The sequence below is a fragment of the Myxocyprinus asiaticus genome, chromosome 14, assembly GCF_019703515.2.
Source record: "Myxocyprinus asiaticus isolate MX2 ecotype Aquarium Trade chromosome 14, UBuf_Myxa_2, whole genome shotgun sequence".
NCBI lineage: Eukaryota > Metazoa > Chordata > Actinopteri > Cypriniformes > Catostomidae > Myxocyprinus > Myxocyprinus asiaticus.
This window is the reverse complement of record NC_059357.1, coordinates 37,805,712-37,830,690: the sequence shown is the minus strand read 5'-3', so window position 1 is coordinate 37,830,690 and position 24,979 is coordinate 37,805,712.

The window sequence follows — 24,979 nt, the reverse complement described above, 5'->3', positions numbered from 1 at the left end:
TATCTATATCCACAGTAAAACGAGTCCTATATCAACATAACCTGAAAGGCTGCTCAGCAAGGAAGAAGTCACTGCTCCAAAACCACCATATAAAAGCCAGACTACAGTTTGCAAGTGCACATGGGGACAAATATCTTACATTTGGAGAAATGTACTCTAGTCTAATGAAACAAAAATTGAACTGTTTGGCCATAATGGCCATCGTTATGTTTGGAGGAAAAAGGGTGAGGCTTGAAAGCCGAAGAACACCATCCCAACCGTGAAGCATGGGGCTGGCAGCATCATGTTGTGGGAGTGCTTTGCTGCAGGAGGGACTGGTGCACTTCACAAAATAGATGGCATCACGAGGAAGGAAAATTATGTGGATATATTGAAGCAACATCTCAAGACATCAGCCAATAAGTTAAAGCTTCGTCGCAAATGGGCCTTCCAAATGGACAATGACCCCAAGCATACCTACAAAGTTGTGGCAAAATGGCTTAAGGACAACAAAGTCAAGGTATTGGAGTGGCCATCACAAAGCCCTGACCTCAATCCAATAGAAAATTTGTGGGCAGAACTGAAAAAGCTTGTGCGAGCAAGGAGGCCTACAAACCTGACGCAGTTACGCCAGTTCTGTCTGGAGGAATGGGCCAAAATTCCAGCAACTTAATGTGTGAAGCTTGTGGAAGGCTACCCAAACATTTGACCCAAGTTAAACAATTTAAAGGCAATGCTACCAAATATTAACAAAGTGTATATAAACTTCTAACCGACTAGGAATGTGATGAAGCTGGAATAAATCATTCTCTCTACTATTATTCTGAAATTTCACATTCTTAAAATAAAGTAGTGATCCTAACTGACCTAAGACAGGAATGTTTTCTACGATTAAATATCAGGAATTGTGAAGAACTGAGTTTAAATGTATTTGGCAACTGTAGCAAACTACTGTTTGAAACAATGACAAGTCGAAATCATTAGAAATTGTATGAGTTGGCTGATACAAAAACATACAATGTTTCTCCCATAGAAAAAAAAATAAACAAAACAATGAACAGTTATTATGATTTTTTCTAAGCTTAATATTTAACCTAACTATAAAGTCTAAATTTGTTCACAGACATTTTCTTTCTTAAAGTAAAGTGTTGGATAGGAAGCTAGCTAAAATTCGATGCCTTTATTGTACTGTTGTCTCTATGGGAATAAAATTCACACCTTTTCATACGAGCCAAGTGTTACAATATCTTATGATTTGGCCATCGTTTGTACGAGTTATTATGAGTTGTCATGATAGTTTGTTGGTTTTAATTGTTTAGCTTTGTATAATGTGTTCTGTTTCACATACAGTACTAGTACTACATTAAGTGTATACTGCACAGTAAGCAGTACACTATATTCTATTCCGATAAATTTTGGTAAAACCATTCTTACATAAATTATCACATTGTATTTATTAATTTATGTGTTTCATGCCTATAGCCATCGTATACAGTGCATATACTATAATTAAGAAATGAAATATTATCTACAAAAGCAATACCCAACAAGTGGATGAATCTCCAGAAGAGGTTCTGGAAAATCCATTAAAGTGTTTTACCTAATAAAAATAACATTGTGGTAAAAAATTACTTTTGAAATAGAGGGCTTGGATTAAAATGACCCAGCAAGATGATAAAATGTTCCATAATAATCAAAGAGAGGAGAAATCTGAGCGCACTCCCAGTAAATCATGCAAGACTTCAATCCTTACTTTATAAGGAAAAAGTAATTCTTGCCTCTGTCATAGCCTCTTTATAAATTATCTTTAGCTGTTTTATTCTGTGCAAATATTTCACATAAACCCTATAGAGCAAAAAATGCACATAGCCCACATAGCTTGTGACAATTAGATTAAGTACAGGTCTGAAATATTAACTGAATGTGAAAGGCCAAAACCGAGCATGGAACTGTGTGGTGAGGACTAGTTTGAGTGTTTTATGATCGCCAAGTGTATAAAAGTCTGTGGAAGTCTATGAAGACATTCCATAATGCACAAACTCAACTGGCTTTTGAAGGGGCATGGAGGTCTTCTGTCTTTATGAGCAGAGCACAGATATTACTGACACCTACATTGACTATAAATGTTATATGTACTTTTACACCTATGTACTGACAAACTTTTAAAAACGTCAAACAAACCCAGGTGTGCACCAAAAGTGTGGCCCCAGTTTAAAAAAACATTAAAACATTAAAATACATCCAATAAAATTTACTTATTCTAACTATATGTTTTTCAGAATTCTCGCAAGATTCACATTTGCTGCTACTGAGGTTGAGGTACTGTTAGGTTTAGAGTTTAGGTAAGGATTGGGTAGTTTTAGGGTTAGGGGTAAGGTTCACAGTGTAACTACAAATGTAATTAAATGCAGGTACTTTAAATTTAAGTGCAATACAACTACACGTTTGTACATAATAAGTACATTGTATTAAATACTTACCGAAAGGACATTGTAGTTAAAGACACCTAAATCACTGTGGGTCCAAAAGTACTAGTGTGAAAGCACTCTAAATGTACACTCACTTAGCACTTTATTTGAAACACTATGGTCCTAATAAAGTGCCACACTTCTGCTGTTGTAGCCCATTCGCCTCATGGTTCGACGTGTCGTTCATTCTGAGATACTGTTCTGCTCACTACAATTGTACAGAGTGGTTATCTGAGTTACCGTAGCCTTTCTGTCAGCTCCAACCAGTCTGGCCATTCTCCGTTGACCTCTCTCATCAACAAGGTGTTCTCAGTGAGTGTATATCTGCTACAAGTTTGATTTGACTTTAGCTTTTAGAAGTTCATAAGCATATCTAGCATATTAGCATATCTCAAAGCTAACAAACATGGACTTAAAGCCACAAAACTCCCATTTGGATTTCATGATGTCTTTAGAACAGCTTCTGAAACTTATACTTAAGCAATATTACATGAGCAAGAGTCACAGCCATGCTGATATACACAGAACAACAGCACAATCGCAAGTGTGATATTGTTTGTATACAACAGTTCAATAAACATGTGAATAATATTGAATAACTTATGTTTCAGACAAAAAATGTCCAGTTAGTTTATGCATTTCTTTTCCATCAGCGAAAATAGTTCAGAAAGCAACCAAATCATCAAGCACAACTTCACTCTTTGCACTGCACTCAGTACTCTGTTTTGAACTAGTGGTGTTTTATTCGTATGCGAATCAGTGTTTTTGAACGATTCGTTTAAGTGAATGAATCGTTCACTTTCATTGTTGCTGTTGTGAAGGGCTGTTTTTTAATAAATAATTTGAGTCAATGATTTAATGACTTGTAACATAAAAGACGCTCATTTTTTGCCACCCACTGGCATAAATATGCAATCTCAAGAAATTGAGAAGGATATTGCTGCAGGCATTGCTCCAAAATTGGGTGGGAGCTCAAAACCGCCATTAAAGATATAAGAAGCCCCTTACCTAACCCGTTCCCTAAGCTTAACTGTGAGTGGAAGTGACGCCCACTTTTGCAGTAACCACACCCCTTCTAGAGTAACCCCGCCCACTTTTGGATATTCCAACCCCATTTGGAGGTCTCTGGCCTGCAGTTATGCCTACTTGGAAATGGACACGGAACTAATCTGTGAATTAAATAAAAATGAACAAAGCCTTGCTATAAGCCGTGCTATACAGTGATTTTACCATGAGTTTTTACAATGATTTTACCAAGTGGTGTTTTTAGACACAAAGTGAAGCGGAACTATTATAAAACAGAGGCAACAGCAATATGATAAGGGACAGCAATAGGGTTGCCACCCCTCCTGTAAAATATGGGATTGTCTCGTATTTAAAGACAAAATTATGCATCCCTTATCGAATCAATACGGGACGCAGTTTTCCCGAATTTAAGCTGGTCAGATGGCATCATGGTGAATCATTCCAGATCACTTATTTAACATTAATATAAGCTGGAAAATGTGCCTACAGTGGGTTAGGGACTGTCTGAAAAGTCCACAAATGGTGCTAATACTCAATGAGATCAAACAATGTATGAATACAATCACTGAGTCTTAAAGACAAGTACGTTATACGGGAGGTGTTGGTGTTTGTGTGAAGTGAAGGTCAGAGTGGGTGTGGGGTGTGAGATTGGGCCTTTCAAATCTGCAGTAGAACACATTCAGGTCGTCAGCCAGTTGTTGGTTCCCTACAGGGTTGGGGGTAGGAGTCCTGTAATTTGTGAGTTGTTTCATGCCACTCCACATTGATGCAGGGTCGTTAGCTGAAAACGTGTTTTTCAGCTTCTCAGAGTATCTTCTTTTAGCCACTCTGATTTCCTTGTTCAGTGTGTTCCTGGCCTGATTGTACAAGACTTTATCCCCACAACGTAAGCATCCTCTTTGGCCTGACGAAGCTGCCTGAGCTCTGCTGTAAACCACGGTTTGTTGTTGTTGAACTTTAAATAAGTCTTAGTAGGAATGCGCATATCCTCACAGAAACTGATATATGATGTAACAGTATCTGTGAGCTCGTCCAGGTCTGTGGCTGCAGCCTCAAAAACACTCCAATCCATGCAATCGAAGTAGGCTTGTAGTTCCTGCTCTGCTTCATTGGTCCATCTCTTTACAGTCCTTACTACTGGCTTGGTTGATTTTAATTTCTGCCTGTAGGTTGGAAGAAGATGAACCAGACAGTGATCAGAGAGTCCCAAAGCTGCTCTAGGGACAGAGTGATATGCATCCTTTATTGTTGTGTAGCAGTGATCCAGTATGTTCCTGTCTCTGGTGGGGCATGTGATGTGCTGTTTGTATTTGGGCAGTTCACGTGAGAGATTTGCTTTGTTAAAATCCCCAAGAATAATAATAACTGAGTCCGGGTATTGTTGTTCCATGTCTGTGATTTGATCAGCCAGCTGTTGCAGCGCTGTGTTCAAATACGCATTTGGCGCGATATACACACACTCACCAGAATAAACGAGGAAAACTCCAGCGGCGAGTAGAAAGGCTTACAATTAATAAAGAGCGCTTCCAAATTAGGACAGCACATCCTTTTTAACGTTGTTACATCTGTACAACTTTCATTGATATAAAAGCATGTTCCACCGCCTCTCATTTTCCCCATTAACTCCGCGATGCGATCCGCTCTGAACAGCTGGAAGCCCGGCGGATGTAACGCGCTGTCCGGAATGGCTTCACTCAGCCAGGTTTCTGTGAAGCACAAGGCAGCAGAGGTTGAAAAATCCTTGTTTGTGCGGGTGAGGAGATGTAGTTCGTCCGTTTTGTTAGGAAGAGAGCGGAGATTCGCTAAGTGAATATTCGGCAGCGCTGTTCGAAATCCACACCGATGGAGTTTGACCAACGCACCAGCTCGTCTTCCTCGCCTGCGTCTCCTGAACAACAAAGCCGAGCCTCCAACTAAAATGTCTAGCAAAACGTCTGAATATTCAAAAACCGGGAAAAGATTGTCTGGTACATGCTGTCGAATGTTCAGCAGTTCATCTCTGTTAAAACTCACTGGAAAAAGATTACTAAACACAGGACAAACAAACAAAAACAACAAAAGAACTGAGGAGCTCCACACCGAGGCAGCCGTCCACGGCACCATCGTGATGAATAAGTTTATGAGTATGTTAAATCAAATTGAGTCCAAGATGTTATAATTGTGTCACACTGGATTTACAGTCTTCCCCTTCTGCCATTCACTCGCACCAATTCTGACTGTGTGTTGAGCCTCTGTATGCTCACATGAGTGGATGAAGCCATATATGTGGGACCTGTGAGTGAATACACACAGGGTATAGGGCCCTCGAGAATGGCCCTCTCAACACCCCAAAAAGACCTGTGTCTAGTTGTGAGAGGAAGATGTTGGACAAACACACTACCAAAGGCAATTTTGTTTACTTTCCCACCTCCCCCAGTTGCCATTTACAAAAAGCTGGCAGTGCCATTTCAGTGGCCCCATGGCAACAAGAGAATGTCACTGGGGTAAGTACTTTCTCATGATGTCATGAATTCATTATCTTGGCACAATAAAATATTGCATTGTCTGGTACTCTGATAAGCCCATCAGTGAGGGGGATATGTTTATGATAACTTGGAATGATGTGTCTTTAAATCAAGATGGATTTTTCAGTAAATTAAATTATATTGGTTACTGTAGGTAAATAGAATTAGTGTGGGGCCATTGACCGATTTGAAGATTTACTTCACAACACACTAGCATTATGATTAGGCTGACCAGACTTTTAAAGTCTCAATCCGGGACAATCACAGAGGGTGAAGCGTATCCCTTATAACGTTTTTTTTTGTTTTGTTTTGTTTTTGGGGGGGGAAATGCCCACCCACTCTTGTCTGAACTACTGAAAGTAATACAATTCGTTCTAAAAGATGTAGTTTATTTGATCAAAATTTGAGAATATGTCTCTCAGTGTAGTGTCAAGTTTAAGCCTAGTGTATTTAAACCTAGTTCAGCCATCTTGCTGGTCACCGCCCTCCTGTTTTATTCAGATTCCCAAATTGTTTTACAGAATCAAATGCAAATAATAAAAAATAAATAACTACAAATGTATTGTTTATTTAAAATGAACATTTACAGTGACTACAAAACAAATTGAAAAACAAATGTGAAAAAAAAATGGATAGGGGTTTTTTTTTTTTTTTTTTTTTTTTTGGCTATTTCTGTAACTTAGCCAGCTAGCTAGCTTACTTGGTAAATTGCTTGCAGTGAGAGGAGAAAGTGCGTGAACTTATTGTTACCATTATTGATAACCAGATACTTTTCATGCTGATTTACTAATAGACACTGAATGCAATTAAAGTTTGTTAAAAACTTGCAGTGAATAAAGTGACTTGCCAACTCTCCAATAGCTAGAAGGACACTGAGGTTCATTTTAAGCAGACTATTTAGTGGAGACAGACCACTTCTTTTAAAATGAATGTGAGAAATCAGAACGCCCAACACCCAGCTGTTGCAGAAAAGGAAGTCCTGCCTTAAAGATAAAAGAGCCAATCAGCTTTTAGATACAGACATCGCCTGTCAGTCAAACTTAAACTAAGTGACGCCCATGATAAAGAAGCACAATGTATGATACTGTTGTTGTCAGATTTTACTGCTGATTTGAAAAAAAATATTTATATTTTTTTTACATAGAAAATAGCTGCCCAGAAGCGTTCCAAAGATGGCCACCAAGTGGACTGACTAGCATTAAAAGGCACTTCATTTTAAGACAGGGAGGCTAGCAACTGAAACCTAGACATTTTTAAATTTTTAGTGAATTGGCAGAACACTAGGACACACCTCATGAACCAGGACTGTCCCGGTAAACCAGGATGCCTTGTTACCCTAATTATGATGGTAGATTGTAATTTTAGGACGCCAGTTATCAAATCACAAAGCTCTTTTCAGTTCAGTTTATCAATATATGAAAAAAGAAAAAAAGAGTGGATAATATTTAACAAAAGCATTATTGTGGGCCTGGGTAGCTCAGTGAGTATTGACGCTGACTATTACACCTGGAGTCGCGAGTTCGAAGCCAGGGTGTGCTGAGTGACTCCAGCCAGGTATTCTAAGCAACCAAATTGACCCGGTTGATAAGGAGGGTAGAGTCACATGGGGTAACCTCCTCGTGGTCGCGATTAGATGTTCTCGCTCTCAATGGGGCACGTGGAAATTTGTGCGTGGATCGCAGAGAGTGGCATGAGCCTCCACGTGCTGTGAGTCTCCGCAGTGTCGTGCACAACGAGCCACATGATAAGATGCGCGGATTGACAGTCTCAGAAGTGGAGGCAACTGAGACTTGTCCTCCACCACCAGGATTGAGGTGAGTAACCACGCCACCACGAGGACCTACTAAGTAGGGGGAATTGGCCATTCCAAATTGAGAGAAAAGGGGATAAAAAAAAACAATAAAACAAGCACTATTAACAGAGTGCATTGGTGTCAGTGTAGGCTTGATCTTCTCCCAGATCTTAAATTTGATGAGTGTACAGACATTAGCATTTGTAGAGGATCCACATCTCCATTAATTCAAAAGCAGGCATCTCAGTCGCCTCTTCCACACTTAAATATCAGTGTTGGAGTCAGGCTGCAAAGCCTACTGTTTGTTCAGAGTACAGAGCGTTTGTGGTGTTACCGCTGCTCTAACGGAATCCCTGGCAACCATAGTGTCCCACCCTGACCCGGACCCCTTCAACGAAGACGTAAGTGGACCTGAACTAACCCAGGATAAATTGAGTCATTAGAATAAGGGCAGACAGGGTCACAGCAGAGTCCCACAGACAACAGCCATTGTGAAGTGACAATGTTGGTTTGGTCTCAGCAGCAAACAGCAGGCGAATAGACTGTGATGATGGATGGATCTCTCTATGGCACAATGGAAAATGAGATTGATAGGTGGGAAATGGAGACGGAGGGCCACACAGAGGCGGATGTAAGCTGTTTGCTGGAAGGCAAAAATGACAGTGATGGAATGAAAGGGGGCTTGAAGGACATTGACAGAGACATTGATTTTATTCCACAGATGTTTGTGTTAATGTTTGTTGTGGAAAGATGGATATTTGTTTTGGTGCAAATATTGTGCAAAAATCGCAGTTACAGTGAGGCGCTTACGATGACAGTCAATAGGGCCAGTCCATTAACTTTAAAATACCCTATTTTTCCAAAGTATAGCCACAAGACGTAAACATTATACATGTTAAAATAATTTTATTGTGATAAAATTGCTTAATAACCTCATCTGTGTAAAGTTATATCCAATATTATATCCAATATGCCATGACGAAATAACGCTGTTAGACCCTGTAATCTGGTAAATGCTGTAAAACCAATAAGTCCCTGATTTTATCATACTAAAATCACGTTAACACATATAATATTTACATCTTGTGGCTATACTTTTGAAACACTGAGTATTTTAACGTTTACGGACTGGCCCCATTCACTTCCATTGTTAGTGCCTCACTATAACCTATATACTATAAGGATGAGTCAAATAATTTTTTGTGGTAATCAATATTATGCCACAAATGCTATTGACTGAGCTAAAATTGTATTGAACTCAGAATATTCCTTTAAGTTAATGTGTGTAACTTTTTCTGTTTAAATACTTTCTCCATTCACCACTTAATATTCGTTGTATTCGTAGGTTGATCTGACGAGTATATTTCTATCACAAGCACAAAACAAGAATTATGATATATATATACACACACACACACACACATACACACACACACACACACACACACACACACACACACACACACAGAGATGAGCCAAAACATTATGACCACTCACAGGTGAAGCAAATGACACTGATCATCTCCTAACAAGGCCACATGTCAAGGTCTCGGTAGATTAGATGGTAAGCGAACAATCAGTTCTCGTAGTCAACGTGTTGAATGCAGGAGAAATGGGCATGAGTAAAGACCTGAGTGACTTTGAGAAGGGCCGGATTGTTTTGGCCAGACGACTGGGTCAGAGCATCACTAAAATGACAAGGCATGTGGGGTGCTCCTGGTCAGCAGTGGTGAGTACCTACCAACTGGTCCGAGGAGGGACAGACCACAAACCGGCGACAGGGAGTTGGGCGCCCAAGGCTCATTGATGCGTGAGGGCAAAGAAGGCTATCCCCTCAGGTCTGAACTGACAGAGGGTCTACTGTGGCACAAGTCACAGAAAAGTTTAATAATGGTTACGGGAGGAATGTGTCACAACACAAAGTGCATCGCACCCTGCTGCATATGGGTCTGCATAGCCACAGACTGGTCAGAGTGCCCATGATTTACTTGGGGAAGTGATGGCACCAGGATACACTGTGGGAAGATGACAAGGAGGGAGTGTGATGATATGGGCAATGTTCTGCTGGGAAACCCTGGGTCCAGCCATTCATGTGGACGTCAATTTGACACGTGCCACCTACCTAAACATCGTTGCACACTAGGTACACCCCTTCATGGCAATGGTATTCCTTGATGGCAGTGGCCTTTTTCAGCAGGATAATGCGCCCTGTCACACTGCACACATTGTTCGGGAATGGTTTGAGGAACATGATGAAGAGTTCAGGGTGTTGCCCTGGCCTCCAAATTCCCCAGATCTCAATCCGATTGAGCAATAGTCACTACACGACCACGAGGACTTAAAAGTGCATTGGGAATTGGGCATTCCAAATTGGGTGAAAAAGGGAATGCCCCCCCCCCCCCAAAAAAACAAACAAAAAAAACAAACATGAACTATTTGCCATGGGTGTAGAATACGTGGGGTCGTGTCCCTCACTTTCAATAAAACCTAAGTTTGGACACAGGGCAAATATGTTTACGTTGTTTGATTTATACAGCAAATGTGTAAATATGTTAATGTAAACTTTAAAAATCACTGGATAATCTCTTAAGAGACGAGCTCTGCTCAAGCACATACTGAATACACTCATAATGTCGCATCGTTTCCATGGCAACCACATCACAATAATATTGTTGACTTTTGACAATCAAACCTGTTGCCATATAGGTGTTACCCTATAAAGCAAACACTGAATGCGCTCATAATGTCGCATCGTTTCCATGGCAACCACGTCAGTGGCCTGTGCTGGATCTGCAGCCAGCGGTCACTAGTCTCAAACTCAACGTGGAAAAATACTTTCCACTCATGTTTTTCTTTGACGTCAAGCAGTGTTTGTCATTTGACATCTGTTTATTGATGATAATCTATGATATTATTATGGTATTATAACTTGCATCTGAAAGCGGAAGGAGCTTTCTTTTAATTTTGCACTCAATCGGCACTCCTGCATAAACGCAAATTATTCAGGCTTTTCATCCAATATCACGGTGAGTGACACAAGTGTGCCAGAGCACACCAGTTCATTTGCACACTTTAACGGTTGTGCGAGCCGTGCATGATGATAACGGCAATAAATGAATGAATGAATGAATGAATAAATCAATTAATAAAAAATCTATGCTTCCAAGTATTCACTAAATGATCATTACTAGATATAATAAACATTATATTAGTAGGGATTCTTTGACATCGGAGTGTGAATCGCATTTTCTGCTCCACAAAGGCAAAATGCAGTAACTACACCAACACTGAAACTGTGTTACAGAAACCACTAAAAAGTGGTAGGCTAACATGCAATTGATCTATCCCCTGAAACTAGCTTTTTCGGTTATGTTAAATCATATTTTTGACTTTTGACAATCAAACCTGTTACCATATAGGTGTTACCATATGAAGCACATTTCTTTCTAAAGAGTGTAAATTTACCCCCATTCAAATGTGTTGTTTCTGTGTTTTGCCTTTGAAGGTCAGTATTGTTATTTGTTTGTTTGACTTTACCACTCTCATGTAGTGCATAAAATGTTTTGTAGGTTACTAGGTAAAAAATCTTCTGTGGTAACATATAATTTAACTGCTTTTTAAAATGAAAAACAATTTATTATGACGGTTACATAAGCAACAAAAGTATTTTTAAGGTTAGAACTTGTAGAAGTACTGTAGATTCATAATTAAAAAATGACCCCAAAGTTGTAAGAAATCTAAAATTTTCTGATAATTTAATAAATTCCATGTGCTTTTAATTTGGCCCAAAATTAATTATTAAAGCAGCATAAAATTAATTTTGGTCTTAAAATAAAAATAAATTTCTTATACATTACGTCCAGTGCAAAAAATTCTGTCCCACTCACTCAATAGCACACCCCTGCTATTTGCTTGTAGACAAACAAGTGTGTGTGTGTGTGTGTGTGTGAGTGTGTGTGTTTTAACAGACTGGATCAACTTATGGTCGTAAAATGATGACAGGCTACCTGTTGTCAGTTGGGGTACATGCAGGGTAATGCCGAATTGGAAGTGTTCTGAGGGCAGCCCATGCCCCTTACCATGAAGAACAGCGTCAAGTATGTTATTAAGTAGTCCTATGTTTTATGTTTTTACGAGAGTTTATGAGTCAGGGATGTGATGCCATGCACATGCTAATGCCCAGACTTCATCTATGCAGAGCAAAGTTATTAATTTATTATATTTTCTCACTTGCATAGAGTACCCGTAACTTTAACCCAACCCCATATAATGCAGAGTATATGTGACACAAGTTACACATGGACCAAAATGCTAAATTGATCATGTTTGGAGTGACTCATGTGATTGCTGTAGATGGACACAGCAAGAAAATTGTTGCAAATACAACTATGCCTGCAAAAAACAATCTAGCCATGTATGAAGAGGTGTACAGGTCAGTATTGTATGTTCTGTTAGAAAGAAAATTGTATTAATTTTTATAATACCAATTATTAAGCATTTCTAGTTTATGTAGACCTGAAGTAACACGCTATGGAATGTGGAATCAACTTCGTGTGGATCATGGCAAAGAGTTTTACCTCTGCCTGTACATGCAAGAGAGGCTGTCAGATTATAGACACAACCAGCAAAGAGAGCCATACTTCCAAACTCAGTCAACAAGGGAAATATTAGTCATCTGCAAGCCATCAGCCTACATTACAACAGTGGTGAAAAGTAACTAAGTACCTGTACTATCGGCTGCACAATTAATTGAAAAAATAATGGAGATTACAATTACAGCTGCTGCAATTACATAATCGTGAAAAGTGTCAATTACTTAATTTAAAATAATTTGCAACATATTATATATATTATATTATTTGTCTTTGTTTGAAATAGCAAATCAGTAATTTAAATGAATCAAATTCTGATTTAGCAAATCAGAAAAAACTAAGTATTGCTCACTTTCTGTTAACAATTTATAAAAATATATATATATATACCTTGTTTTTTTTCATGCAAAAAAAAAAAATAAATAAATAAAAAAAAAAAATGCAATTCTCAGCTTGATTTGGCTAGCCTACATAAAGAATTTTGCATGTGGCTGCCCCACAAAAAACAAACAAAAAAACAATGTAAATTCCATCAATTGCAATAAATTCTTTAATAAATGTATTTTCTCTAGTTCCCAACCATCAATAATATAGAGACATACTATGAGAACAGCCTTCTACCCACATCTTTTTTTTCTTTAACAGAATCACACAGTTGAAAAGTATGTGGCCAGAAATCAACAACCGGGTACATTACCCACTAAAGGGGCCCTGGTACAGCTACAAGATGAAGCAGTAGATATGGAGGACAGCATGACAAGGTTCTGCACATCCAATCTGACCTGCCAAATGTGCCATATTGGCATAAACAGACTTGTGCATTCATGGAATGCTCACAGGATCCCAGGTATGTTACATATCCCTTACAAGTTATTCACTGTAACAGGTTCTAGAAGTGTTTTACCATTGTACATAACAAAAAAACTTGTTTTGTGTTGTTAAAGGGAAAGGGATACCTAATCACCTGGCAGGGACTGGAACACTGAGAAAAATCACAACAGATCTTCTACCAGATGCCACAGTAGCAGCTGACATGTATGACAGGGACATGGGATCATCCCTCACCAGAACATCTTCATTCGGAAGTGACCCTTTTCTGTCTGAGGCAGACAGAGTGAGAGCAGAGCAGCACTTTGCACAATATTATCCTGACCTTTCAGTTGTTTTTGACAATGCTGTCAATTACAACTATGCTCCATTCAAAGAGGCCTTGATCTGCCTCATTAATGTAACAAAGTGATGTTCCTAATTTCATGTAAGTTGGATCATGAGAAGCCTTGTCATGGATTGAAGGATAGCCTCAGCTGTGTGGGTATGCAACTTGTTATCTCTTAAGTTTTGTTTAAGGAGACATACTGTAACAATGGACTCCAAAATTATACACTCACTAATATAAGAGTACAGGGTACAAGTAAAAATGTCTACTGTCTATCTTGTTACCATAAAAAACAATGCCATTCCATTTTGTTTGCTGTCATTGTATCCATGTTACACAGTATTCACAGACCATTTTGTGGAATATATATATATATATAAAATCTCTGATCTGAGAACAATGATGCAACGTAAATAAAAACATCTTGGCACATTTTCTAGCTCTTATAAAATCTCTGATCTGAGAACAATGATGCAACGTAAATAATCATATCAAATCAAATCAAATCAAATCACTTTATTGTCACACAGCCATATACACAAGTGCAATGGTGTGTGAAATTCTTGGGTGCAGTTCCGATCAACATAGCAGTCGTGACAGTGATGAGACATATACCAATTTACAATAACATCAAATTAACACAACACAATTTAAACGTCTGTTATACACATAATTACACATAATTACACTCAACAGTATACAAATAATAACATACACTGTACAGTATACAATATGCACTATATAGATACACATTATTCAATAAAAAAAAATGTAAAACAATATATAAAAAAGTATATATATATATAGAATGTACAGTATTGTACTGTATTGACATTCAGGCTGTCGGTTGATAGTCAGTTGTTAAGAGAGAACATAATATAATAATAATAATATAATTTATGACAGTCCGGTGTGAGATATAAGAGTAAGGGTAATAAAGTGCAGTGCTGATGTATTTTGATCGTGGGAGATCAAGAGTTCAAAAGTCTGATTGCTTGGGGGAAGAAGCTATCATGGAGTTGGCTGGTGCGGGTCCTTATGCTGCGATACCGCCTGCCTGATGGTAGCAGTGAGAACAGCCCATGGCTCGGGTGGCTGGAGTCTCTGATGATCCTCCGAGCTTTTTTCACACACCGCCTTGTATATATTTCCTGGAGGGAGGGAAGCTCACCTCCGATGATGTGTCTGGCAGTTCGCACCACCCTTTGCAGGGCTTTGCGGTTGTGGGCGGTGCTATTGCCGTACCAGGCAGAGATACAGCCAGTCAGTATGCTCTCCACAGTGCAGGTGTAGAACCGTGTGAGGATGTGGCAGTTCATTCCAAACTTCCTCAGCCATCTCAGGAAGAAGAGGCGCTGATGAGCCTTCTTCACAACGACTTCAGTGTGGATGGACCATGTGAGTTCCTCAGTGATGTGGACACCCAGGCACTTGAAGCTGCTGACTCTCTCCACTGGTGCTCCATTGATGGTGATGGGACTGTGTTCTCTGTCTTTTCTTCTGAAGTCCACCACAAGCTCCTTTGTCTTACTGACGTTGAGGGAGAGGTTGTGCTCCTGACACCAGTGTGTCAGAGTGTGCAGCTCCTCTCTGTAGGCTGTTTCATCATTGTCAGTGATCAGACCGTCGTATCATCAGCAAACTTAATGATGGAATTGGAGTTATGTGTTGCCACACAGTCATGTGTGTACAGGGAGTACAGGAGTGGGCTGAGAACACAGCCCTGTGGGGCTCCAGTGTTGAGGGTCAGTGAGGAGGAGATGTTGCTGCCTATTCTAACCTCCTGGCGTCTGCTTGACAGGAAGTCCAGGATCCAGCTGCACAGCGAGCTGTTTAAGCCCAGAGCCTGGAGTTTCTCATCTAGCTTGGAGGGCACTATGGTGTTGAATGCTGAGCTGTAGTCTACAAACAGCATTCTCAAATAAGTGTCCTTTTTTCCAGGTGGGAGAGAGCAGTGTGTATTGTAGATGCAATGGCATCATCAGTGGAGCGGTTGTTGCGGTAAGCAAACTGCAGCGGGTCAAGAGAGAGTGGCAATACAGAGCAGATGTAATCTCTGATTAGTCTCTCAAAACATTTGCTGGTGATGGGGGTCAGAGCAACAGGACGCCAGTCATTTAAACAAGTTATTTTTGATTGTTTTGGAACAGGCACAATGGTGGATGTTTTAAAGCATGTGGGGACTACAGACAAAGAGAGGGAAAGGTTGAAAATGTCCGTAAAAACACCAGCCAGCTGGTTCACGCACGCTCTGATGACTCGGCCCGGAATGCCGTCTGGGCCAGCGGCTTTGCGGATATTCACCCGTCGGAAGGATCGTGTTACATCCGCTACAGAGACGGAGTCAGCTGAACTAACCTCTGTAGCTTCAGCCGCGAGAGCTCTCTCCGCGAGAGCGGTGTTATTTCCCTCGAAATGAGCATAAAAAGTATTTAGCTCATCCGGTAGAGAGGCAGCGGTGTTCATGGCGGAGTTTTTATTCCCTTTAAAGTCCGTGATGATGTTAATTCCCTGCCACATGCTTCTAGAGTTGGTGGTGTTAAACTGTCCTTCAATCTTACTCCTGTACTGGTTTTTTGTGGTTCTGATAGTTTTTCAGAGGGCATAACTGGCTTGTTTATGCTCCTCCACATTCCCGGAATTAAAAGCGGAGGTCCGCACATTAAGTGCTGCGCGAACATCGCTATTGATCCAAGGTTTCTGATTCGGATAGATTCGTACAGTTCTGGTCGGAACGACATCCTCTACGCACGTTCTGATGAAACACATTACGCTATCAGCGTAAAGCTCGATGTCGTCATCAGAGGCGGACCGGAACATCTCCCAGTCCGTGTGATCAAAACAGTCTTGTAGCGTAGAATCTGATTGGTCCGACCAGCACTGGATCGTTCTGAGGGTGGGTGCTTCCTGTTTCAATTTCTGCCTGTAAGCGGGCAGAAGCAGAATTGAAGAGTGGTCCGATTTGCCAAATGGCGGGCGGCGGAGGGATTTGTAGCCATCCCGGAATGGAGAGTAGCAATGGTCCAAAACCCGGTCCCCTCGTGTGTTGAAACTAATGTGCTGGTGATATTTTGGTGATGAGAACGCCGGCTCTGTTTCCCCTTTTCCTCCTGCGTTTCCACGGCCGTGCTGCCCAGACAAAGGGCTCCGCTTGCGTGTTTGTAAACAGCGGGTCGGCATTGAGGAATGTGAAGTCCGGTTTACGGTGTGAGATTGCTGAACCAATGTCCAAAAGTGTTTGTCTGTCGTAGACAATAAGGCAGACAACATCCAAGACAAAAAACATAAGAATTGTGAACAAAACAAACAAAACATTACTATGTTGTGTCGGAGCTCGCAACGCAGCAACCATACTTGGCGCCATCTTGAGATAATAAAAACATCTTGCTACATTTTCTAACTCTTATAAATCCCTGTGAACTGAGAACAATGATGCAACATAAAACATATAAATCCTCAATATCAAAAGCATTTATCAATCACATCACATAACAATGTGAAAAGGGATTGGTGGCAAGAACAAGTACAGCATTTACTCTTCACGTGCCAGTTCTCTGACAACATTCACTAGTTCGGAAAGGCCAGTGACCCTGTGAATGTTGGTTGAAAAATCATCTGCTCGACACTTCAAACACAGTAATGAATTCTGAAGCCACAAAGTAGTGCAGGATCTGCATCCAACCAAGCTTTCACAGCATGCTGCAAATACGGCATCTGCCATGAATCCTGCCAGTGTAAGAAATAATTAATACAGGTCTGAAAGCGCAATACAAGACACAACAAATGAAGACATAAACAGAATGAATTTGTTTTGTTTTTTTCAACTGAAGCAGTGGTTATTCAGATGTCAGACAGTATACAAAAAGCATCCTCCAGGTGTACTTGAGCCTATGTATGACATAAGCAAGGTGCACTTTGAGCAACAGTTCAGTGGGAGTGAATCAATCCCTTTCTCTGCCTCCAGATGCTCCAAGCACAACCCCCCCCCTCCCCATGCCATACAAGGAGCACCAAAATAACCACTACACAATAAATTCCATCAAACGTCAACGTTATGTTGAGAAAGAAACATACTATTTTGTGTAAAAGTTAACCAATGTTCGATAACTATATTACCTGAAATATTTTTGAAATCTTTTCCACCGTCATGTCCTCCTCTCTCAATGTGACTCTTCTGGTAACGGTGAAAAGCACAAATGATGTATCCATTTCGTTGCCTGCTGTTGGCTCCGTTAGCGTGTACTTCTACTTGGTCAATGGCCAGTTAGCGAGGCGACTATACATTGCGCATGTGCAAAGCGTGGACATGCAGAAGAAAGACACCGTGGGAAATGGGGAAATAAAGAAAAAAAACTTAAATTAGACTTATTATTTTGTTTTGGTTTCATTGATTATTGGATTTTACATTTCAAGTTGAAAAGAGGGGAAAAAAAACATCAGCTGTCATTTTTTGGTGCATACAGAAAAACAGTTCACGAGTTCGTTTGCCCATATAATCTTTGAGCTAATAAGGTTAAACTTATTTGGCCTTGCTGTCCACGGTGGAGGGGCCCTCTGAAGTATCCCCCCTGGGACTATTAATGGGAGATGATTATGTGGGGCAAGATGCCTAGGGTAAAGGTGGAGTTGGGGAGGTGGAGCGATGCTGGAAACAGCTGAGACCAAAGAGAGGTAAATAGCTGCTTATATTCTCTGGCTGTTAATTGAAAGAATAGATAGACTTGCTCCTGCCAAACATACGTTTAGGAACTTCATTTCATGAGTTAATTTGCCCATATAATCTTTGAGCTATTAAGGTTAAACTTATTTGGCTTGCTGTCCAGAGTGGAGGGGCTCGAGGAAGCAGCTTCAACTCGAGCTCTGTAGTATCCCCCAAAAGATGCAGGAGGAGTTTAGGAAAGCAAGTTGAAAATAAAGGGATTGGATGCTTAAAGGTTGAATTGATGCAGATGATCATTAGGCTTGGTAGTATGGAAGAACCCTCCCAAAAGGAGTGAATTGAAAGGGACGAAGATATATGACGAGGGATGGTGGTTGCCTAGTTTCTGCAGGAGCTGTGAGCGGGGCAACTGTTGTGCATTGGCATTGGAGGTAGTTATTGTGGGAGCTTCCATTTGCAGGGGAGCTGTATGGAGTTTAATGCTTTGACTCATTACGCTGCTGCGTGTTTTTCTATTTGTATACAGAAGCGAGTACTGCAGTGGCAGTGTCAGCTGGAGTTGCATAAAAATTCGAAAGGCTAACACATCTCACCGCTGTGTTTATCAACCTGGAGTCATGAGCAGGCGCTGCTGCTGCTTAGGCTGGACCGACGTCTTCCTACTATGTCCACCATGTGGAGCTATGATCTGGGTACTGCTGCGGCAGTATTATTTTGAAAGGGGCTCTGGCAGGAGCTGTGTTTGGAAAGTGTGTCCCAGCGATGTGTTTGCGATGAAAGCTGTGATTGAGGTACTGCTGCGGCAGTGTCAAAGGCGGGAAGCTCATGGAGCTGCATTAGGATTTCATAAGCTTAGCAATTGGACGTATCTCGCCACTGCGTTTATCGACCAAGAGTCGTGAGCGAGCACTGCTGCGGTAGTGACACTCTGAAAATGCTTTTGTGGGAGCAGCGTTTGGACCGGAGGGTTTAAAGTAAGAGTATGTCCCGCCGCAACGTCCATGACATGGAGCCCATGAGTCAAAAGTGCATGGGCTCTCAAATGTCACAGACGGGGAAGGAGGTCCTCGTCCCCAGTGGAACGGGCCAAATGATATCTGAAGCAAAACCTCCTGGTATCAGAAGGAGGGAGCCTATGGTATATAGATAAGATGCAGAGCTACAATCTTTCCAACGTGAGGGCCTAGATCACATAAGGAGAACGGGGGCCTGCTGCACTCGGGGGACAAACAAATCCTGGTACCTCCAGCCCGCTGTTCAGATAGGAGGGCCCATGCTGCGATCTGAATGGGAGATCCTTCATGATGCAGAAGGGGAGAGCCCCCACGGTGCCTGAATGAAGGGCTCACACTGCGATTCGAATGGGAGAGCTCCCGCTGCGCTTCGAAAGGGAGAGCCCCTGATATATAAACGGGAAAGCTCACTCTGTGATCGAACAGGGGAGCTCATACTGTAATTCAAATGGGAGAGCCCCCGTTGCATCTAGTCGGGAGGGCCCACACAGCGATTCAAATGGGAGAGTCCACGCCAGGCATGGTAGCTCACACGCACTCAAACGGGAGGGCTCTCGCTGCATCCAGATGGATACGAGCCCAGCGGGGCTAGGTTAGCGGCGAGGTGTGTAATAGTAGGGAGGTGTGGTCCAAGCCTAAAAAGATGTGTGTTTGGTGTGCTTGTCTGATCTGATGGAGGTTGGATTGAATGTACATTTCGAAGATGTGGGATGACCACTGACTGAGCATTTTAATTTGGTGTTCAGATAGACCTTTCTGGGTGGCTGAAGTAGTGGCCCCTATGCGGAAGGAATGGGAAGAAAAATGTTTGGTAAGAATGCCGGATCTGTTGAGGATAATTTTTAGATTCTTTTGAAACCAATGTCTAGACACGGGGAGGTTTTTGTCATCAACAAATAGAGGGTTGAGCGAAGAGGTGATTTGAGAGTTTCTCTGGAGTAGAAAAAAAGCCAGGGACTGGTATGGCTGAATGGGGGTTGGCAGATTGAAAATGAAAACTGAATGTCTGCGTTTCAATTGATCGGTTTTACTCTGTTTGATGTTGAAACGGATTGTGTCATGGTTTAAGAATTGAAGATCAGAGAAGGTGGGGTGGATGGTGAGTTCTGAGACTCTGAGGAAGCCAAAGAAAGCCAAATTGAACATGGCATCTAGGGTTCTTGTTTTGTTGGGGGAAAATATAGTGGAGCGAAGAGTAACAAGGCATTTGGTTAGGATGTCAGTGGTTAGTGGTTGTCTGGTGTCCGGACAGGTGGGATTCATTTTGTGTAAACCTTTGATAAGGAGAGCTATCTGGGAGGGTTTGTAATGGAAGGGCATTGTTGGCTGTGGATGAGTTTAAAGAAGAAATGTGCGCAGCTGAGGTAGACTTTGATTGTTCCTGGCTGAATTGATTTGGTATTATGGAAGTGAGATATGAAAGAGGATATGGGGAGGAGGGAAAAATCTGGAAAAACTAAGCTGTATGCTCTATGGAAGTTTTTGAAGGAACTCCAAGCTGTCCAGTAAGTTTGGAGTGTTCTGGGAGAGATGGCTTGTAGTATTGAAACCATAGATAGGGTGTGGAGTTGTCTAAGAGGGTGGTTTACAGGAATATGAGCTCTGAATAGGGAGGAACTGGAGTTGGGTTGGTGTCTGCTTCTGGAGCCAATGTTCTGAATTTCTGAAATAGAAAATGGGATAAGGCATCAGCGATTTGATTTTGGTGATCTGGAATATGTTCAGCTTTAATGACGAATTGGTTGCAGGCAGAAATCTAAATAAGGCATCTCAGAAGGAGTATGATTTTTGTAGCATTTGAACGGCCTTTGTTAATGCAGTGGACAGTGGCTGAATTATCGCAATGGAATTTTTTTGTTGACCATTCAGAACCCCATAGATGGGCTGCTACGAGGATGGGATACAGCTCAAACAGGGCGGACGATTTGGCAGACTGGGGGGGAGAGGTGAGCTCGGGTGGCCAAGTCGAGGCGAACCAGTGTCCTTTGTGGTAACCTCCGAAACTTATGGAGGGGGCGCCATCAGTAAACAAGGTGATGTCGCAAGGTTGGAACAAAATGTTTTCATAGAAAAAGGTTAGCCCGTTCCATTGCTTTAAGAACATGGTCCAGAGTTTCAAGTCTGCCCGGCAGGGGGGCTTAAATTAATGGTGTCTTCTAGAACTGGAGCTGAGGTAGCGAGTGTAAGCAGGTGGGAAATGAAAGGCTGGCCTTGGGGAATTATGCGCATAGCGTAGTTTAAGTGGCCTAGGAGAGAAAATAAATCGTGCTTGCTGCACCTGGTTGCTTCTAGCAAATTTGATGCAATGGCGATTATTCTGTCTATTTTTTCTTTGGGAATGGAGGCTTGGAATTTGACAGAGTCTAGGTGGATTCCGAGGAATTCCAGGGATGTAGATGGGTCTGAGGTTTTCTCAGGAGAGAGGTGAACTCCTAGTTTGGAGAAGAATTTTTGGACGGTTGTTAAATTATTTGCTGCAGAAAAATGGCTTGGGGAAATGATGAGGAATTCGTCGAGGAGATGAATGAGGTAGGGGATTGCATAACTGTTTTGTAGAATCCAACAGAGTGCTTCGGAGAGCATGTCAAATATTTTTGGGACTGCTTTTGCAGCCAAAAGTCAAACGGACTACAAAGTAGAATTGATCACACCAGCGAATGCCGAACAGATGCCAGAAATCGGGGTGAATGGGCATAACTTTAAAAGCTATATCTACTTTTGCTAGCCAAGCTCCGAAAACTGCGTATTTAATGAGGGCGATAGCTTGGTCTATATCGTGGTAGTGCAAAGAGAATTCATCTAGTGGAATTAGACTGTTGATACTGGGTTGGGAATTGCCATGACGGGCAGAGAGATCGATGATAAAGCGTTTTTTACCAGAGAATTTCCTAGTGGCTACTCCAATTGGATTTATGCAGAACAATTCAAATGGGGGGAATTGAAAGGATGTTAGAATTGTTGATGAGGCCTTCTACTATGTCGGGTTCGGCTGTCACGGACTGCAAGTTGTTGCAGATCAAACTGGAGTTGGGTAGGCTTTCCAGGCCAGGGTCAAAACCTTTTTGCAGACCTGAAATGAGGAACTTTTTATTTGGATGATTTTCTAGTTCAGTTGATAAGGTGGATGCAATAATAGGGGAAGAGAGATACTTTTTGAAATTTTTATTGAGATTAGCAGAGGAGCGACGTACAGGACAAATAGAGTGGGCATGGGCTCCGTCACAGAAATTACAAATGTGAAGGAAGCAGCACCATTGTCTGGTGCAGCCTGAGATGTTGAAGCTGTTGCACACTTGTCTGCCTGAGTTAAATTTGAGAGTCTGGTTGCAGTCGCTCTGGGAATGGAGGATGTATGAGGTAGACTTAGGAGCTTGGGGCATTACTGAAAAGGTTGGTGGATCTGGTTTGATTTGGGGGCATAGCGAAGTTGTGTGAACTATGGATCTGCAGATGGCGCAAGAGAGGCTTTGACATCCTAAGAAAACTCTATTGTAGAGTTCTAGGTCGAGTGCCCCCCAATATGGGCATTGGTTCCAATGGGCAACGCGAGCGGCGTATTTTGCTGCGAAAAGTTTATGGAACGTGTAAAAGTGGCTGCCTCCAAAGGAGAGGCTGAGCTCTGCTATAATGGAGAGGTAATCGTTTAGCTCCTTGCATCTTGTGGGGAAAATAGAGCATATTACTTTGGTGAATCTACCAAAAGCTATGCAGAATTCTGCAAGAGTGAGCACTCGTTTTGTAGAAGGAGTTGAGTTTTTTAGGTTGATGGTTAAGGGGCTGCAGTCAAAGGAATGATGGGATTCATTAGTGGGGACTGATCTGAGCAGAGTGGGAAGATCTACGTCAGCACCTGATAGGATTAGGGAGCGGAGGTGGGTTGAGACTGGAGGTGGTTCCAAAGCAACTGCATGGGAAGGAGCTGGAAGAGGAGCTGCAGAAATGAGTGTATGGGCTGGCAAGTGAGCTGGAGCTGTAGAAGGGAAGGTAGAGTAGGGAAAGAGAGAGGGAGGCTGAACAGGAGGCCTCCTTGTTGAATTTTTGAAGATCTGCGGAAGAAATGGATTCCGAAACTGGAGAGGGCTTGAAGTAGGCTGTTGACAGACCATTTTGAAATGGGGGGACACGATGGAGTAACGGCGAGAGAATGAGGAGATGAAGTCTGGGAAGATAGGGAACGAGACGCGGTTAAAGCTGGCTGTCTTGAAGGAGGAGGGGAGAGCGGTCTTCTGGAGCATGGTTTGTAGGAGTGCTGGATTTTGTGGCTTGAATGCTCAGAAGGGCTATCCGTGCTTGCAAAAGGAGGATCCAGTCTAGTATGAGAGGAGATTGTTGGTGTGTCTGGAAGAATAGAGAGTTCGTTATCTGATGGGATAGCTGGATTTCCGGGAGGTTGGACATGTTTCGGGGATGGCACGACTGGATGCTGGAAACAGCTGAGACCGAAGAGAGGTAAACAGCTGCTTATATACTCTGGCTGTTAATTGAAAGATTAGATGGACTCGCTCCTCCCGAACTTACTATTAGAAACTTCACAAAAATGAAATATTGACTCCTTTTTTCGTTTTTCATTTGCCAGATTGAATGAAATAATTGAATGATCGGATGATACACGGACCAAAAAGGTTCCTGACCCCTGTCCTAAACTCATATGACTTTGTTTTTTTTCGGTACACAAAGGGAGAAATTGTGAAAAAAAATATTCTTCTCACTGTTGTCATACATTGGCAGTGGATGGTGACCACATCTTCAAGCTTCAAAAGCACACAAAAGTGTAATTCAGAAGTATAACAAATTATTCTATGAAACTTATGTCTTGTTCTGAAGGCATACGATAAGGTTTGGTAAGAAACAAACCAAATTATTATTAATTATTTTGAATAAATCATCACTGTTGCTCTCCTGTGTGTGTTCATGAGAGAGTAGGCTATATTTAAATACTTCACCATTTTTTTTTTTTCTCCCACATTCTCAATTGGGGGTTAAAATGAGCATAACAGTCATGAAAATAATGTACCAATGTAAAAATCCTAATGGTAATTTCTTATTTGTTTCTTTTGATTTAAATAGGACACAGACATTTTCTTGACAGGTTTTGTGAGAATCACTCAATGAATCTAAAGAACTTCTTTACAGTTTTTCACAATTGCCAAGACACATTTCTTGAAACGTTCACCCATTTTCTCACAGTTGTAAACACAAAACCCCTGACACTCCTGGCTAAATCAAACGTCGCCTCAAAACCATATTAACTTTAGTCAAACCAAAAAAAAAAAAAAAATGCTCTCCGATCATAGACACAGCCAGTCAACATGTTAACACTACTGAGCAACCATTAGACACTACACCACAAAATTTAAAACACTGTGTTCAGGACATATAGGTACAGAAATAATGACTTATTGTGCATAAGGTCTTTTGCGTTTTGCATTCTCCATTGCCAATTGCATAAAAACAATTATGAGAGACCAATTGCAACAGACACATTTTATTGTTTTCACAATAAATATTTACAGCATTGTATACAGCAAGTGGCAACTACAGTAGTGCATGTTCAGAATATGGCACGCATAATGCAAAAGTCCTAAAGAAAAAGAAAAATGAAAAGCAAACTACAATGCATTGCAGTGCAGTACACATTTTGTAATAAAATTCGGGATTTTGTCTGTGCCTCAGCATCACACCTCTGTGCTGGGTCAGGCCAGAGGACTTAGTCAACGTCACATGCCACATTCTTCCGTCCCAGACAACAGGGGGAGAATCCTCTGGTGTGCCAAATCCAACCCTGACAG